Raw genomic sequence first — 17,387 nt, 5'->3', positions numbered from 1 at the left:
ACCACCTTTCCCCCTCACAAATAGGCAACTCAGGTTTGTTCTGGGAAGGGGAATGACCCCTTTCTCCATAGTCATGCAATCTCACAATGTAAAATTGTGATTAGGCCATCCAGCTTTCACCAAAGGGCTCTCAGATTTGGCAGATCACCCTGTGTTGGAGTTCATCTAGCTAAAGGTTCAAAAGTAAATTCTTTGCCTCTGAAGCAGGACTAAAAAGGAATTGAAAGCAGAGAGGCCCCTAAATTGAGATTCAAATCTAGGCTCCACATTTACTAGCTATGTGACTTTGGATCATGTAGTACGTCTGAATCTTGGTTTCCTTACTTGTAAAAATAGGAATATTAATACTGATTTTCCTATGGTAAGGATGTGAACATGTAGTACCTGACACATAGTAAATCCTCAACAAACTCTGACTCTTGCTATTCTTCTGTTTCTTATCATCATCATTACTGCCGTGACTCCATCATCCCCCAGTTATGAATATACCCAATATTTGAAAGTGGAAACATCTTCTAGCAAAGTGAGATCTTGTTTTTGGCCTTAATAACTCAGCGAATTTGTAGCTGGTGATGACAGGCAACATCCAACATCAGAAGCCATCAGAGTAGAGTGGCAGCCAAACCATAATCTCATCATTTTGATTTCATCTTCAATGTTGGCTCCTTAAGCTAGAGGTGCCAATGCCAGGACCAAGAATTTCAGACTTCTTTGTAAGGCCAGAGAATTTTAATGCCATGGGATGCTGAGCTAAAGCACAAAGAGGAGTTTGAGGAGACTAATAACTACTATAAGGTCTCAAGTCAATATGGTGATACTACTGCCTGCTTTATTTTTCTATAGTTTTTATAAAGATATCATAGATCACACAGTAGTTTTAGGCCTTTTCAAGAGCTCCTTGAGGTACATAAACAGGCCAGAGATGATTTATAGCTTTTTGGTTTCATCTGCCATTGAATTTTAGAAGTAGAGTGAGGTGACCTCTCTAGACAAACAAATGAGGTGGCAGTGACACCCCTAAATCCCTAAACTGTGCAAGTGAGACCTTTCCCAGTGCATGAAGATAGCCAGTCTGAACTGCAGTAGCATTCTTATTCCTCCTCTGTACAGTCAACAGAAAAAAGCTAGGCTTAGGTTTGCAGCAGAATGGCAATTAACTCCCCTGGTTCCCACTAGTCAAGGGTTGTTGGCATTAGAATTCTAGCAGACTATTCTTCATGCAGAGCATCTTTCTTTTTTATTATGTTCTCTGGCATTTTTACCATCTGTATTACTCTGTTCTCATCTAATTTGATCTTAGACATTTTAAAAGATGAAATTACATTAGACCCTCACAAAACTAAGCACTGGGCAAAGTTTAAAATAAAGATGATCTACAGGTTTCTACTCGGTGTAACAAAAAATATAAATTATAAATACAGTGGGCAGAAAAGCTGTCCTCTGATGAAATATTTTCTGGATTCTGTGAGAATAGAATCCAGACAAGTATTCTAGTTCTACTCTCTTTAAGTCAAATTTCAATTGAGAGCCTCAGATCTTCTAAAGCTACTATTGCCCCAGCATGCCCCCATCCTCCCCTCCATCGATCTGTCACATCTGTGCCCGTCACAATTCTCACTTGTTTGGGCTCTGACTAAGCTAAGCTGTAAGGAACTAAATGGAAGGGTATAAAGAAATTCACAGGCTCTACTAAAATGCTAGAGAATGAGACTCAGAATCCAGGTAAGGAACAAAGGAAGCGCACAGCCCAGCTCTCACATCACATAAGCAGCTTGACTCTATCACTGCCATCACTAGGGACTATACGCCATGGCTGGCATCACTACCATTGATCAGAAGGAGCCCCAAACTTTCCAGGCTTCTCTGTGCACTCACTCCAGTATTAAAGCCCCCCCGTGGGGACACCCAATTGGCCTCCTACCAAACACACAGTAGTGATGTCCTCAAACACAGAAAAGAGATTCAGAGGATGGGCAGCCAAAAAACGATGTTCCCTTTCTCTTCTGTCTTCCTCTAACTGCTCCCATTCTACCTTAAATTTAGTATAAAGCTTCTTTTTTTTTTTCATAAAACCTTTTTTTTTGATCCTTATTTTTCCTGTTTCACAGATAGGAAACACAAGCATCTTAATTCGGACTTCCATAACAAAATGCCATAAACTGGGTGGCTTAAACACGAAGCATTTATTTCTCACAATTTTGGAGGCTGGCAAGTCTAGGATCAAGGTGGCAGAAGATTTGCTATCTAGTGAAGACACACTTTCTGGTTTATAGATGACCACCTTCTTGCTGTATCCTCACAAGGCAGAGAGAGCTCTGGCTCCTTCATCTTCTTATAAGGGCACTGATTCCAAGGGGCTCCACCCTCATGACTTCATCTAAACTTAAACACCTCCCAAAGGATCTACCCCCAAATAGCATCACATTGGGGATTCAGTTCAGTTCAGTCACTCAGTCGTGTCTGACTCTTTGTGACCCCATGAATCACAGCACGCCAGGCCTCCCTGTCCATCACCAACTCCCAGAGTTCACTCAGACTCACGGCCATCGAGTCAGTGATGCCATCCAGCCATCTCATCCTCTGTCGTCCCCTTCTCCTCCTGCCCCCAATGGCTCCAAGCATCAGAGTCTTTTCCAATGAGTCAACTCTTCGCATGAGGTGGCCAAAGTACTGGAGTTTCAGCTTTTGCATCATTCCTTCCAAAGAAATCCCAGGGCTGATCTCCTTCAGAATGGACTGGTTGGATCTCCTTGCAGTCCAAGGGACTCTCAAAAGTCTTCTTCAACACCATAGTTCAAAAGCATCAATTCTTCGGCACTCAGCCTTCTTCACAGTCCAATTCTCACATCCATACATGACCACAGGAAAAACCATAGCCTTGACTAGACGAACTTTGTTGGCAAAGTAATGTCTCTGCTTTTGAATATGCTATCTAGGTTGGTCATAACTTTCCTTCCAAGGAGTAAGAGTCTTTTAATTTCATGGCTGCAGTCACCATCTGCAGTGATTTTGGAGCCCCCCAAAATAAAGTCTGACACTGTTTCCACTGTTTCCCCATCTATTTCCCATGAAGTGGTGGGACCGGATGCCATGATCTTCATTTTCTGAATGTTGAGCTTTAAGCCAACTTTTTCACTCTCCACTTTCACTTTCATCAAGAGGCTTTTTAGTTCCTCTTCACTTTCTGCCATAAGGGTGGTGTCATCTGCATATCTGAGGTTATTGATATTTCTTCCAGCAGTCTTGATTCCAGCTTGTGCTTCTTCCAGTCCAGCGTTTCTCATGATGTACTCTGCATATAAGTTAAATAAGCAGGGTGACAATATACAACCTTGACGAACTCCTTTTCCTATTTGGAACCAGTCTGTTTGTTGTTCCATACCAGTTCTAACTGTTGCTTCCTGATCTGCATACAAATTTCTCAAGAGGCAGATCAGGTGGTCTGGTATTCCCATGCTTCATATATGGTTTTTGGTTTGGTTGTTTTGGATTTTAGGAGAACATAAACATTCAGTTCATAGTACTAAGCCCCAGAGAGGTTAAGTGACTGTAGAAGTTCATGAAAAGTGAAAGTGAAAGTCATTCAGTTGAGTCTGACTCTTTGTGACCCCATGGACTGTAGCCTGCCAGGCTCCTCTGTCCATGGAATTCTCCAGGCAAGAATACTGGAGTGGGTAGCCGTTCTCTTCTCCAGGGGATATTCCCAACCCAGGGATCAAACCAAGGTCTCCTGCATTGCAGATGGATTCTTTTACTATCTGAGCCACCAGGAAAGCCCAAGAGTACTGGAGTGGCTAGCCTATCCCTTCTCCAGGGGATCTTCCTGACCCAAGAATTGAACTGGGGTCTCCTGTATTGCACATGGATTCTTCACCAGCTGAGCTATCAGGGACAGAACGGTACATATCACTTCTGGATTGTTGCTACATGTATGAACTTTTTAAAACACTACTTTGCTTTGTCTTTTATTGTTGCTTTAAAAAAGATATTCTGTTTTTGTTTTGCCAGTGGAACCTTTGAAAATTTTTCTAGTGAAATTTATGAGACATCTCAATTTCTTAGGTAAACAAAAGCGGAGCTGCTTGGGTTGAAGAGTAAAAGAGCACAGAAGACAACCTGCTCAGAACCCAGATAGGGAACAAAGGAAGCTCACAACTTAACTGGCACAGAACATAAGCAGCTTGGCTCTATCTCTACCATCACTAGGGACTACACACCATGGCTGGTACCACTGCCACTGATCAGAAGGAGCCCCAAACTTTCCAGGCTTCTCTGTGCCACTCACTCCAACATTAAAGCCCCCAGTGGGAACAATCCTTATTTCAAACACACAAAGCACATAGAGGTATGAAAACTGCTGTTGCTTCACTCAGTAAGAAAGGTCGGCCATCCCTAGTCCATTTCCTGTCACTGCCCCTCCAGCCCTGGACTCAGGGACAGGAAATAGCTCTGAGTTTAAATAGAGAAGTAACTGTTTGTACCCAAATTTGTCCATGGCTGTGGTCCAGCATTTCTCAAAACATGTTCCATAGAATGCTTGTTCATCAGGATATTAATAAAAAATAACTGAGAAGAATAAAAATGTTTCATTGGGTCTCTCACCTTGGCCAAGTTTATGAAAAACAATAGTTTTGTAAAAATTAAAAAAGTTTCTTACCTATGAGGAAGGACTTTCAGTGTTGTGACACTCCAAATAAGAGGTATAAGTGTCTAGAATTTTCCACACATTTGATCAAAACCTATTGCATTTCTTAGAGCCAGCCTCTGGAATTTTTTGGTTTAATTGTACTTTTTAATGCTTACTAACCATTTGGCTATTTTTAGAAGCAGGATGAGTTGGTTCTTATGCAGCCATTTTTCTTACAAGAATTCTTATAAAACTTGTAAATCCCAGAGGAATTGCTAAATTCACTCAGGAAAGTGAATTTATTTATTGCGCCCTTATGTCAGTACTCTTGCCTGGAAAATCCCATGGATGGAGAAGCCTGGTAGGCTGCAGTCCATGGGGTCGCCAAGAGTCAGACACGACTGAGCGACTTCACTTTCACTTTTCACTTTCATGCATTGGAGAAGGAAATGGCAACCCACTCCAGTGTTCTTGCCTGGAGAATCCCAGGGACGGGGAGCCTGGTAGGCTACTGTCTATGGGGTCACACAGAGTCGGACATGACTGAAGTGACTTAGCATAGCATAGCATATGTCTGAAGGACCTGGTTTAGGTAGGAGCATTTCTCTATAAGGTAAGGGTATAGAGAGTAGCTCGGAAACACTCAGAAAATCTTAGGCCTGGATACTCTCAAGATAGTAACAATAATATTACAACTTGCTAATTAAAGAAGTCTGTAAAGTGCAGTTATGAAACGCAGTGAGGTGAAGGGAAATTTGCTTTCAGATTCACTCTTTTTAAATCCTGGTGATTATCCTTCAAAGGACGTGGAGGTGTCTGTAAAGGTCTAATTGAAAGGCAAGAAAGGACCAAAATTCTAGAAAAGAAATGATTTAGCCAGGTGGAAGGCATTGAACTGCCCAGGGCAATCTATTACATCCATGAGTTATCATTTGACCCTGTTGAAGTCAAATGTGTAGCCTGATTTATCAATGTCTACAGTACCCTATTGCCTTTTGCTTCAGATGAAACTTGCTCAGCCTGGCATCTAATCTCTTCCTCAGCCACATCTTTATCTCAGCAATTCATTTTTTACCTTAGATAAATCACTTACCTAATGCAAGCCTCAAGGCTTTTTTTTTTTTTTTATAAAATTGGAATAATCCTAATTGCTCTGCCAACTATCAATTCTGAGGTTGTGTTGAGAATCAGTCATGTTGATTGGGACCAACACTAGCCTATGCTGAACCTTTGTGCTAATTAGGAAAAAAGTGCCCTTTCTGGAAGTATGCAGCCTTCTGGTTCAGGCTCAGCTAGTGGCATAGACTAGATTTCAGTCCCACATACCTTGGAAATCTTGTACCACCCACCTAATTGCATATCTATTACCAATGGATGTAGAAGAATTATATAAACTGAAAAATGCTTTCATCAGACAGTTTTATAGAGTGGTCAGTGGCAGGACCCAGAGATCTGGGTTCATTGCTGGCTATGCCACAACAGCTGTGTGACTTAGGCAAACTCAGGGACTTCTTTGAGCTCCATTGTCCTTGTGTGTAGGAATGGGAATGACAGCATCTAAGAGTTGAAGATTGAGATCATGCTTGAAAAGTACCCGGAATATATAGTAAGCACTTAATAAATACCAGTTATTACTATTATTATTTCTTAAAGCTTAGGAAAATGGACTTTGGGACATTTTTATTCCAACATAGATCCTACATTCTAGCCAAATCTTCTACTTCTTCTTGATATAACAACATACACCAGACAGTTTGCACCCTTCCCTGTGCTGCTTCTTAATGGGAAGCAAGTCACTCTGCCAGTCCATAGCTCTCTTTTATCATTCCCTTGGTATTTTCCCAATCACATACATTATTCTTCAATATTACTAGAGAGTAGTAAATAACTTATAATACTAAATTTGAAAAAGCAAGGTATAAAATTGTATTTTCATGACCTCAATTTTGTTAAAAAAAAATAACTGAAAAAAATATATATACACAGGCAGTCCATGCTTTACACAGCTTAATATACATAAATTTCAGTTACCATGGGCTAGGTAAATAGCAGTGATCTTTCAACAACTCAGTTCAAATTTCAGTTAATCGAGCATATTAACTGTGAGTGATTCTTTAAAAATTCACTGCTAGCGCTTTAGTCCACAAATCATTGTGTAAATGACAGATACATTTCATGATCAGTAGCCAGTCATATCACTGCTTTCCATGTCTGTCCATCATTGGCCACTGTGCTTGTTATTCAGTTCATGTACAGATAGCAAAGTGTATGGTTGCGCTGCCTCCTCGTCTCCCAGCAACAAACTCACACAGCATTTTAAAAAAATGAATAATTGAAGAGGAAGTTGGTTAAGAGTGATGCAAGTGCCCACATAAATGAAAAGTGATAGCAGTAAAATTTGAATTAATGTAACCGGAGTTATAGAACTATCTAACCAGGGGATGTTGACCCTGCTGCTGTTTTAGAGACTCTAGATATGGCCACAGCCAGAGCACCTTAGGGATTGTAAAACTGACAAAAGTGAAGAAGTTAGAGAAAAAAGATGGAAATGTCCCAGGAAAAGTGATGATGGCAAAAAATAAAATAAAATATGATAACAATGACAACACTTTACAAGAAAAATTCTAAGAGATATTTTCCATCATTGAAAGTGCAAAGGATAAAATGTTGGAAGCTGATCTAAGCTTAGAAGGGAGTATGACAATTTGCCAAGGCAGAGTAAAAATGATTGATCTGTATCAAAGCTTTACAATGAAAAATAGGTTAGCGTTATTCAAACTGCAAAGAAATAAAACAATGTAATTCTCAGTGTTTCTAATATTTTAAATTACAGAGTATTAAAATATTTTAAATTTCTATTTTCTATTTTCCTGTACATTTTTAACCAGCAGTAAGAGAGTTTTCAATATTTTGACCCAAAATGCTAAAAGTCACAGAACACTTGGATTTTTCCCACTGATGATTAAAATGCCCTTGCATGATTTTAGCTTGCATAGTCACTTTTATGGTCAAACACTTACATGAAAAAGCTATCTGTACTTATATCTCTATATAAAAAAATGACTAGATGAAAGTACACCAAAAAGTAAACATTGGTATTAGAACTACAACTCATAGAATTTTCTACCTTGAAATTGTTCTTTGATTAGCATATATTACTTTTATAATCAGAGAAGAAATCATTATTTACCACAAGACTGGTATAAGTATAACCCACCCTTGGTTGGCCCTCTCTGCTCTTGGCTCAGAACCTCTCAATCAAAATATACATAAGAAACCTTGTTGCTGATTAGTTCTTTAAAGGCCTTTGGGTTATTGTCTGTGATTTTTTAGTGATCTCAACAAGACAGACATTTCTTTATGTACAGAGACAGTATATAGGAGGTGTTACCTTCTCTTTTCCTAGAGCCCTGAACAGTGTTCTGAATACATAATAGGTGCTCAATAATATTTCTAGCCCAGCTCTCAAAACCTGCCAGCAGTTGCTGGGGAAAATTTAAACCCAAAGCAGCAAGGAACAATTAAATGATATTTAAACATGTTAAGAAATTTCATATAAAAGTTGTTAGGTATTGTTGTTTAATTAAGAACTAAATTTTTTCTTCTAAAAATAACACAATGGTTGAGAATCTAGAGGACCCTGTATCCTGATGGGTACTTTAATTCAGTCTCAGAGTCTTGCCACATTTCTTTGGATTGCAAGAAATGGAGTTAAATTCTTTATCCACATATACATAGAAAAAGAAAAATTATGATTGTTACAGAAACCACTACTTCTATTTCTTAAATATCATTCATTAAAAACTAACAAACTATCTCACAAATGACTTTTTAAATGTATGTCCTTTGTTAAAAATAGATGAAGTGCAATGAAAGACAAAATTTCTGTCTTCCTGGTTGAGACACCTGACTTCTTTTTGCAGATTTCACTCTCCAAGTCAGTTCAGGCATGGGAGCCGAGGGATGTAGGCAGAAGTGGCAGGTGTATAATGCCATTTCTGTCACTCGATTCAGTACATAATGCATCTTGTAGTTTCTACTTGAACCCCCTTTTCATTTTCCATGGTATCCCGATAAACTGCATTTCACTACCTTGCCCTCAACTTAGAGGAACATCACTGAGGCCTGTGTCATCACATTCTGCCTCCAGAAGGAGGTGAATTGGGCAGAGGAAGAACAGGCAGAGGGGCCCTCATGTGCTGCCAGAAAAGCACTCCAGATTTTCCCTTTTGACAAAGAGGTTTTTGTAGTATAGCTTCTAACCCAGCCAAAGAAACTCTATCTTCCATCAGAGACTTTATCATTTACCTTTTCCTAAAGAATGGGAACAAGGGAAAACAAAGGCAAACGAATTCTGATTTCAGAATGTATCTGGAATTTTTAGCTTCCCCTACCCCCAGCCTTTTTTAAGAATAGCAGCCCCCTTCTCCAGAGAAGGCAATGGCACCCTACTCCAGTACTCTTGCCTGGAAAATCCCATGGATGGAGGAGCCTGGTGGGCTGCAGTCCATGGGGTCGCTAAGTGTCAGACATGACTGAGCGACTTCACTTTCACTTTCCTGCATTGGAGAAGGAAATGGCAACCCACTCCAGTGTTCTTGCCTGGAAAATCCCAGAGACGGGAGAGCCTGGTGGGCTGCCGTCTATGGGGTCGCACAGAGTCGGACGCGACTGAAGTGACTTAGCAGCAGCAGCAGCCCCCTTCTCCCAGGCTTGCTAAATTGTACCTGTCACAATATGGAAATAAACGACTGTTTGCAGAGTTGTGTCCATACCAGCCGGTATTTGGCTGCTGCACGTAAATTCCAGTACATCTCAGGGGTCTTTCTTCAGGTCCCTGCCCTCAGCCTTGGGAGGCAGCACACAAATGTATCAGACAGAGTGAACTCCTGCTTTCCAGTGGCAAATCCAGTTGATTCTGTCTGCCCTGCTGGAGTTTGTGAGTTTCATTCCTAGACAGAATAATCTGCATAAACCCTGACTCCCACTCCTGGATACCAGAATACTTGTTTGATATTTTAAGTACAAAACTGAAGATGACAATTTGAAATGTGTTTAACATACATTTATGAAGCCCACCTTGCACCTTTATGAAATTTCCATTCCTCTGTCCCAGAATAGAATCCCCATACTTTCCAAACCAAAGATAGGTCCAAAGAGGTTGGCATTCACACATGTACATTTGGGGACAGCAACACAGGGTGTGCGAAGTGGAAATACCAGACTGCATAATTGATGGTGCCTAGATGAACTCAGGGCATTTCTTATACCTCTTCCAGGGACTTAATAAGAACAAGAAGTGAGTACATGATGTAACCCTCTTTCACAGCAGGAACCCATCTCACCATTACACTTGGAAATGGGAAATTAGGGTAGGGAAGGTCTTTGTGTTTTAGAGGTGGCAGGACTTGAATCAGAGGTGGTAAGCAAAAACAAACTGCTTTGAATTTTCATTTCTTCAATTGAAGAAGGTGCTGTAAAAAAAAAAAAACCTGCCAGAACATGTATGGAAGAGAAAGAGCTGAGTGATAACCCATTGGGTTGACTCTGGAAAATCTAGTCTCAACAGAATAGAGTCTGGAACTGTGTTAGAAATGGAAAGAGGGAGTTTTGGGGTGTTCCTGCAGCCTTAGTATCCCCATCCTCATATTATCCCTGGAGCCCATGTGGACCAGTGAACCAAGATTCTTAAAATAGACAGCACTAGATAGATGCCTATAAAATATGACTTGAGAATTTCTGATAGACCTGTCTTGCCAAAGCTACATCAGTCCCCTCACTCTGAGAGCCTGAAATTGTACCTTCTAGAGTTCCAGTTTTAGACTCAAGGATCATTACCAGAAGATCCTTTTGAACTCAAATTTGTTTCTGAGAACATAATGTATATTATTATCTCCCATTTCTCCAGATTAGCTTTGAAACATTTGAACTTCCCTTTTACAGAGACTGGGGAAAAAAAGCAGTATGGAATAATGGGACAGGAGATTAGTAAATTTTTATTATATTAGAAAGGATGAGAAGAAAAGCTGTTTCCAAAGAGAATAGAAATATGAAAGTATCTTTGACAGTGTGAAGTTTTGCCCCTGGAGTAAAGTGTCAGAAAGAAAAAGAATATTTAGAGAGGAGAGCCAAGGGTGAAGCCTGACAGCACCCAATCCAGCTGTATCTGCCAAATCAAAGCAGGCAAGGGGAACCTGCTGCTTCACAGAAAAGGCAATTGACCAGAATGAACTGAAGGTAATGTTTATTTATTGTCATTTTGATGCTGGCCATTCTGACAGGTGTGTGGTGATATCTCATTGTAATTTTGATTTGCATTTTCCTGATGATTAGTGATTTGAGCATCCTTTCATGTACATACTGGCCAACTCTATGTCCTCTTCAGGAAAATGTCTATTCAGAGCCTCTGCCCACTTTTTAATTGGGTTTGTTTTTCTCATGTTGGCTTATATTACCTTTTTGTATATTTTGGGTCTGAAAGTGAAAGTCCCTCAGTCGTGTCTGACTCTTTGCGACCCCATGGACTATGCAGACCGTGGAATTCTCCAGGCAAGAACACTGGAGTGGGTAGCCATTCCCTTCTCCAGGGGATCTTCCCAACCCAGCGATTGAACCCAGGTCTCCCAAATTGCAGGCAGATTCTTTACCACCTGAGCCACCAGGAAAGCCCATATTTTGGATATTAAGCCCTTATTGGATATATCCTTTGCAAATATTTTCTCCCATTCACTAGGCAGTCTTTTCATTTTGCTGATAGTTTCCTTTCCTGTGGAAAAACTTTTTGGTTTAATGTAGTCCCATTTGTTTACTTTTGCTTTTCTTTTCCTTGCCTGAGGAGACATATCTAAAAAATATAAGTGAGGTCGCTCAGTCATGTCCGACTCGTTACGACCCCTTGGACTGTAGCCCACCAGGCTCCTCCATCCATGGGATTTTCCAGGCAAGAGTACTGGAGTGGGTTGCCATTTCCTTCTCCAGGAGATCTTCCCAACCCAGGGATTGAACCTGGGTCTCTCACATTGTAGGCAGACACTTTACCATCTGAGCCACCAGCGAAGTCTAAAAAAAAAAATTATATATTTATATAACTGATGTAAAAAAGCATACTGCCTGCATAGAATTTTTGTTGTTTCAGTTCTTACATGTATTAATCCATTTTAAATTTATTTTTATGCATGGTTTGAAGAGTAGTCAAGTTCTGTTTTGTTTTGGTTTTTCTGGCATGTAGGTGTCCAGTTTTCCCAGCACCATTGTTGAAGAATCTGTCTTTCCCCCTTGTATATTCTTAATGTCTTTGTCATAGACTAATTGCCCACATAAATGCAGATTCATTTCTAAGCTCTCTATTATGTTCCATTCATCTATGTGTCTGTTTTTATGCCACTCTCATACTGTTTTGATGACTATAACTTTGTATTACAGTTTGAAATCAGGGCATGCAATACCTCCAGTTTTGTTCTTCTTTCTCAAGATTGTTTTAGCTATCTAGAGTCCTTTGTGTTCCCATATAGATTTTAGAATTATTGGTTCCTGTTCTATTAAAAAAAAATGTTGTTAGTATTTTGATAGCGATTGCACTGAGTCTGTAGATTGCCTTGGGTAGTATGGTTATTTTAACGATATTAATTCTTCCAATCCAGGAACACAGTATATCTTTCCATCTGTTTGTGTTGTCTTTAATTTCTTTCACCAGTATCTTACAATTTTCCAAGTATAAATCTTATACTTCCTTCAGTTTATTTCTAGTTATTTTATTCTTTTTGATGTGACAATAAGTCGGATTATTTTATTTTTTCACTTTCTAATACTTTATTGTTAGTGTATAGAAATGTGTGGATCACAATTAACTGTGGAAAATTCTGAAAGAGATGGGAATACCAGACCACTTGACCTGCCTCTTGAGAAACCTATATGCAGGTCAGGAAGCAACAGTTAGAACGGGACATGGAACAACAGACTGGTTCCAAATAGGAAAAGGAGTACGTCAAGGCTGTATATTGTCACCCTGCTTATTTAACTTACATGCAGAGTACATCATGAGAAATGCTGGGCTGGAAGAAGTACAAGCTGGAATCAAGATTGCTGGGAGAAATATCAATAACCTCAGATATGCAGCTGACACCACCCTTATGGCAGAAGGTGAAGAGGAACTAAAAAGCCTCTTGATGAAAGTGAAAGAGGAGAGTGAAAAAGTTGGCTTAAAGCTCAACATTCAGAAAACTAAGATCATGGCATCTGGTCCGGGAAACAGTGGAAACAGTGTCAGACTTTATTTTGGGGGGCTCCAAAATCACTGCAGATGGTGATTGCAGCCATGAAATTAAAAGACGCTTACTCCTTGGAAGGAAAGTTATGACCAACCTAGATAGCATATTCAAAAGCAGAGACATTACTTTGCCAACAAAAGTCCATCTAGTCAAGGCTATGGTTTTTCCAGTAGTCATGTATGGATGTGAGAGTAGGACTGTGAAGAAAGCTGAGCACCGAAGAACTGATGCTTTTGAACTGTGGTGTTGGAGAAGACTCTTGAGAGTCTCTTGGACTGCAAGGAGATCCAACCAGTCCATCCTAAAGGAGACCAGTCCTGGGTGTTCTTTGGAAGGAATGATGCTAAAGCTGAAACTCTAGTACTTTGGCCACTTCATGCGAAGAGTTGACTCATTGGAAAAGACTCTGATGCTGGGAGGGATTGGGGGCAGGAGGAGAAGGGGACGACAGAGGATGAGATGGCTGGATGGCATCACCGACTAGATGGATGTGAGTTTGAGTGAACTCCGGGAGTTAGTGATGGACAGGGAGGCCTGGCTTGTTGCGATTCATGGGGTCACGAGGAATCGGACACGACTGAGCGACTGAACTGACTGATAGAAATGCAACCAATTTCTGTATATTAATTTTATACCCTGCAATTTTTAAAAATTCGTTGATGAGTCTTAGTAGTTTTTTGATGATATCTTTAGAATTTTCCATGTATAGTATTATGTCATCTGCAAACAGTGACAATTTTACTTCTCCTTTCTGATTTGGATTCCTTTTATTTACTTTTCACTTCTGATTGATGTGGCAGTGACTTTCTTTACTATGTTGAAGTATGTTCCCTCTACAGGCTTCCCAGGTGGCTCAGATGGTAAAGAATCTGCCTGCAATGCAGGGGACCCAGGTTTAATCCCTGAATCGGGAAGATTCTTTGGAGAAGGGAATGGCTACCCACCCCAGTATTCTTGCCTGGAAAATGAACAGAGTAGCCTGGTGGGCTACAGTCCGTGGAGTTGCAAAGAGTTGGACATAACTGAGTGACTAACACTAATACACTATGCTCCCTCTATACCCACTTTATTGAAAGTTTTTATCATGAATTGATGTTGAATTTTATCAAAAACTTTTCCAGCATCTTTTGAGATGATTATATGATTTTTATTTTTTGTTAATATGGTATATCATGTTGATTAACTTTCAGATGTTGAATCATCCTTCCATCTCTAGAATAAATTCCATGGTAAAGGATCTTTTGATGTATTTTTCTGGCATGGTATAGGATCTTTTGATACATTGTTGGATTCAGTTTGCTATTATTTTGTTGAGGATTTTTGCATCTATGTTTATCAAAGATTTGGGCCTCTAAGTTTCTTTTTTTGTGTGATATCTTTGTCTGGTTTTAGAACCAAACGATGCTGACCTCATAGAAGGAGTTCAGAAGCATTTCTTCCTCTGTAATTATTGAAATATTTTGGTAAGGGTAAATTTTGGTAGTATTTACCTGTGAAGTTATCTGATCCTGGACTTTTGTTTATTGGGAGTTTTTGAGCTACTGATTCAATTTCACTACAGGTTATTGTTCTATTCATATTTCTATTTCTTCCTGGCTCAGTCTTGGAAGATTGTGCATTTCTAGAAACATTCTGAGTTTAATACCAAAATGTTGCCAATAATTAATGGTATTTAAATGTGAATGAAATATAAGTTCTCAATCTTCAGTTTATAGTTTTTTTTTTAGACTTCACAGAATTTTGTATGTGTTTTGGTTTGATTTGTACTTGTGAAAAATGTTTTACTTCCACTAGTGATGAAATCATAGCCACCCGCTGTTTCCTGTAGCTATGAAATATTATGTATTGCTGCTTGCAAAACTAATGTTCTTACTGATTTTCCTTCCTCACCATTTTGATTAAAAAACAGCAAGAGCAAGCGACAATGCCTGAGACTGAGAGTTGCCCATTATTTTTATGTCTTCTCTTGTCACAGTAATTCTCAACCTAGACTTCACATCAGATTAAACTATGCAGCTTTTTAAAATTGTGATATTTTCAAGGGGAGAGCCTGCCTTGTGTGTGTGTCTGTGTGTGTTTTAAATTCCACAGGGAATCTTATGCACAGAGAGTCAAGAACTCTCACTTTATTGACGTCAGTGAATATTTGCAAACAGTTTAATTCTGGGGTCAGGAGTTGATTTCAACCTCTATTTTGAACAGATTCTTACTATGTAGGGATCCTGCCAAATGATCAGATCAAAATATTTTGTGTATGCTCCTCTGCCTGGTTGTTTCTCCTGTTGCTTACACAAAAGTAGGAGGTGTAACCTCCTTCATAGGTCACCTGTGTAGCTGAAGATGCAAAGTATCATCAGGAATGACTTTTTAAATGCACTACTTTATACAAGGGAGGAATTGTTTTGTGAGTGTTGGTCTGAGCTGTGGCTGAGCCCCAAGCCTTATGGTTAAGCAGTGACGCTTCTGTGGCCTGTGAACATAGCTCACTGTGTGGACACATTGGTGGATGAGAGAGTCGCCCGGAGCGGAGCCTCACTGCCCTGGTTCAAAAGTTCATGGGCCCAGAAAGGGTGGTGGTAGAGTAGAGGCCAGACAGAAATGCTTTCTTTCATACAAGGGAATGCAGAGAAGCAATGTGACTCCTGGTTCATCTGGGTAGACAGTGCCCTGCATGTATTGATATACACGAGGGTCCTCAGATTTCTTGCTGTGTTGGTACAGGTTTATACCCTCTACAAATGCTTTCCCCCATGGGAAAAATTGCATATCATTTGACAGGTATTGTAAAAATCCTAAATATGTATTTAATATAGCCAATGAGCTTAATTCTATTAAGTAAAAGGAGTCATCAGTTTATGAAGTAACATAATATATAGTGTGCATATTCATTCAGACATTTTCTCTGACATGATGAATACTGCAACACAGTAAGCTCAAGTCACAAGCTAGGAAATGAGCAAGCACAGAGATAAATCAGATATGCATCAGATCAGAGTGCTTAGTTAAGATTTGAAAGATAAATGCTTATAAAGGGCAGAACATGGCACATGCTACCCAGCACAGTTAAAGTTCTTGCTGTTTCAGAATAAGGAGATTGACCCTCACTGAAGGCAATCAGGAGAGGCTGTCTGGAGGAGGCAGCCCTGGACCATGAGCGTGGGGGGTTTGGACAACACTGGACTCGGGGGGTGTACAGCCGGGAAGTTTTCCAGGCATAAGGCAGAAGATCTAGGGCATATACAGCAAATTTGGCCAGAATATGAAATGTGTAAAGAGGCACTTCTGAATCTTCTAGAGGGCCATCTTGGGTACTGAAGCTCTCTGTGCACGGTTTCCTCATCCGTAAGAGGGGGATGAAAATAGCGCCTCCTTCAGAGGGTATGTGAGAAACAAATGAGTTAATGTATGCAATGTATTTAGAACATCCTTTGGTACACAATGTCCTATAAGAGTTACAGAGTTAAAATGTTAGACCTGTGTTATTATTAATGAGAAGGGTAAAGAGATTCCAAGACCAGATGGCTCTAAGGTCCTTCTATCTCTAAGGACTCAACATGCAAACCCACTAAGAGTTTTGAGTGAGCTCCTGAAGGAGGATGCCAGCTTCCCAAAGCTATTGCACCACCAAACCTGGAGACAGTTTTGGAGAACAGTGTGAGAAGAGACAGAGGCCTGGGGACAGAGAAGGCTCTGAAAACACAGGGCTGCTGTACCCAACTTTTGCTGCTAATATGGAGTTGAAAGAAAAGGAAAGGAGGCCTGTTAGGTCATCCCCCTTTCTCCCCGTGGAAAATTTCCTATTTTAAATTTCCTTTGGCTCTTCTTTTGTGTCTTCTTTGACAAATAAAGGATTAAAAAAAGAGAGAGAGAGAAACAGTTTTTCTGTGGATAAGAGAAAAAAATAAGAAAAACAACCAAACTAAAATGGAAAAGCAAAACATACAGAAATCATCATTATAGTCTATAGTCACAGACACAGAAAGTGGCCCCAAGAGCCAAAGCTTCATCCTTTCCTTTCATGCCCACGGCAGAAGCCCAAGAAGAGTAACTGAGCACCAACAAGTCAGGGTGTCTGGTGCTGGGTGTGAGGCTGTCCCCTCTCCCTCGCTTGTTGTCCCTTGTTGTTGTAGCTCTCTGCCTTTCCAAGGCGGGTATGGGCTTTCTCAGTCACTTTTGGCCTTTTTACTTCAGGCTTGGGAGTCAGGTTTTAAATGATAAATGAGCTCCCAGGTAAAAATTCTCTTTGTTAAATGCTGAAAGAAATGCCACTGAGACCCTCCTAGTTCACTGGGCATGAGCCCTTTGGAGTCTGCTCTCCCGTCTGAGTGACTGCCAGGCCCTCAGGGTTCAGAGAGGAAGCCCGGAGTCCTGGTCTCCATTTCCGCTCCCATGACCCTTCTGATCACCATCACACAGATTGCTGACTATTCTCACCTGCAAAAAAAAAAAAAAAAAAAAAAAGTCAGAGGACAAGAAGGCCCCAGGTCTGAAAA

The sequence above is a fragment of the Bos mutus genome, chromosome 10 (genome assembly GCF_027580195.1).
Source record: "Bos mutus isolate GX-2022 chromosome 10, NWIPB_WYAK_1.1, whole genome shotgun sequence".
Lineage (NCBI taxonomy): Eukaryota > Metazoa > Chordata > Mammalia > Artiodactyla > Bovidae > Bos > Bos mutus.
This window is presented reverse-complemented; position numbering follows the sequence as displayed.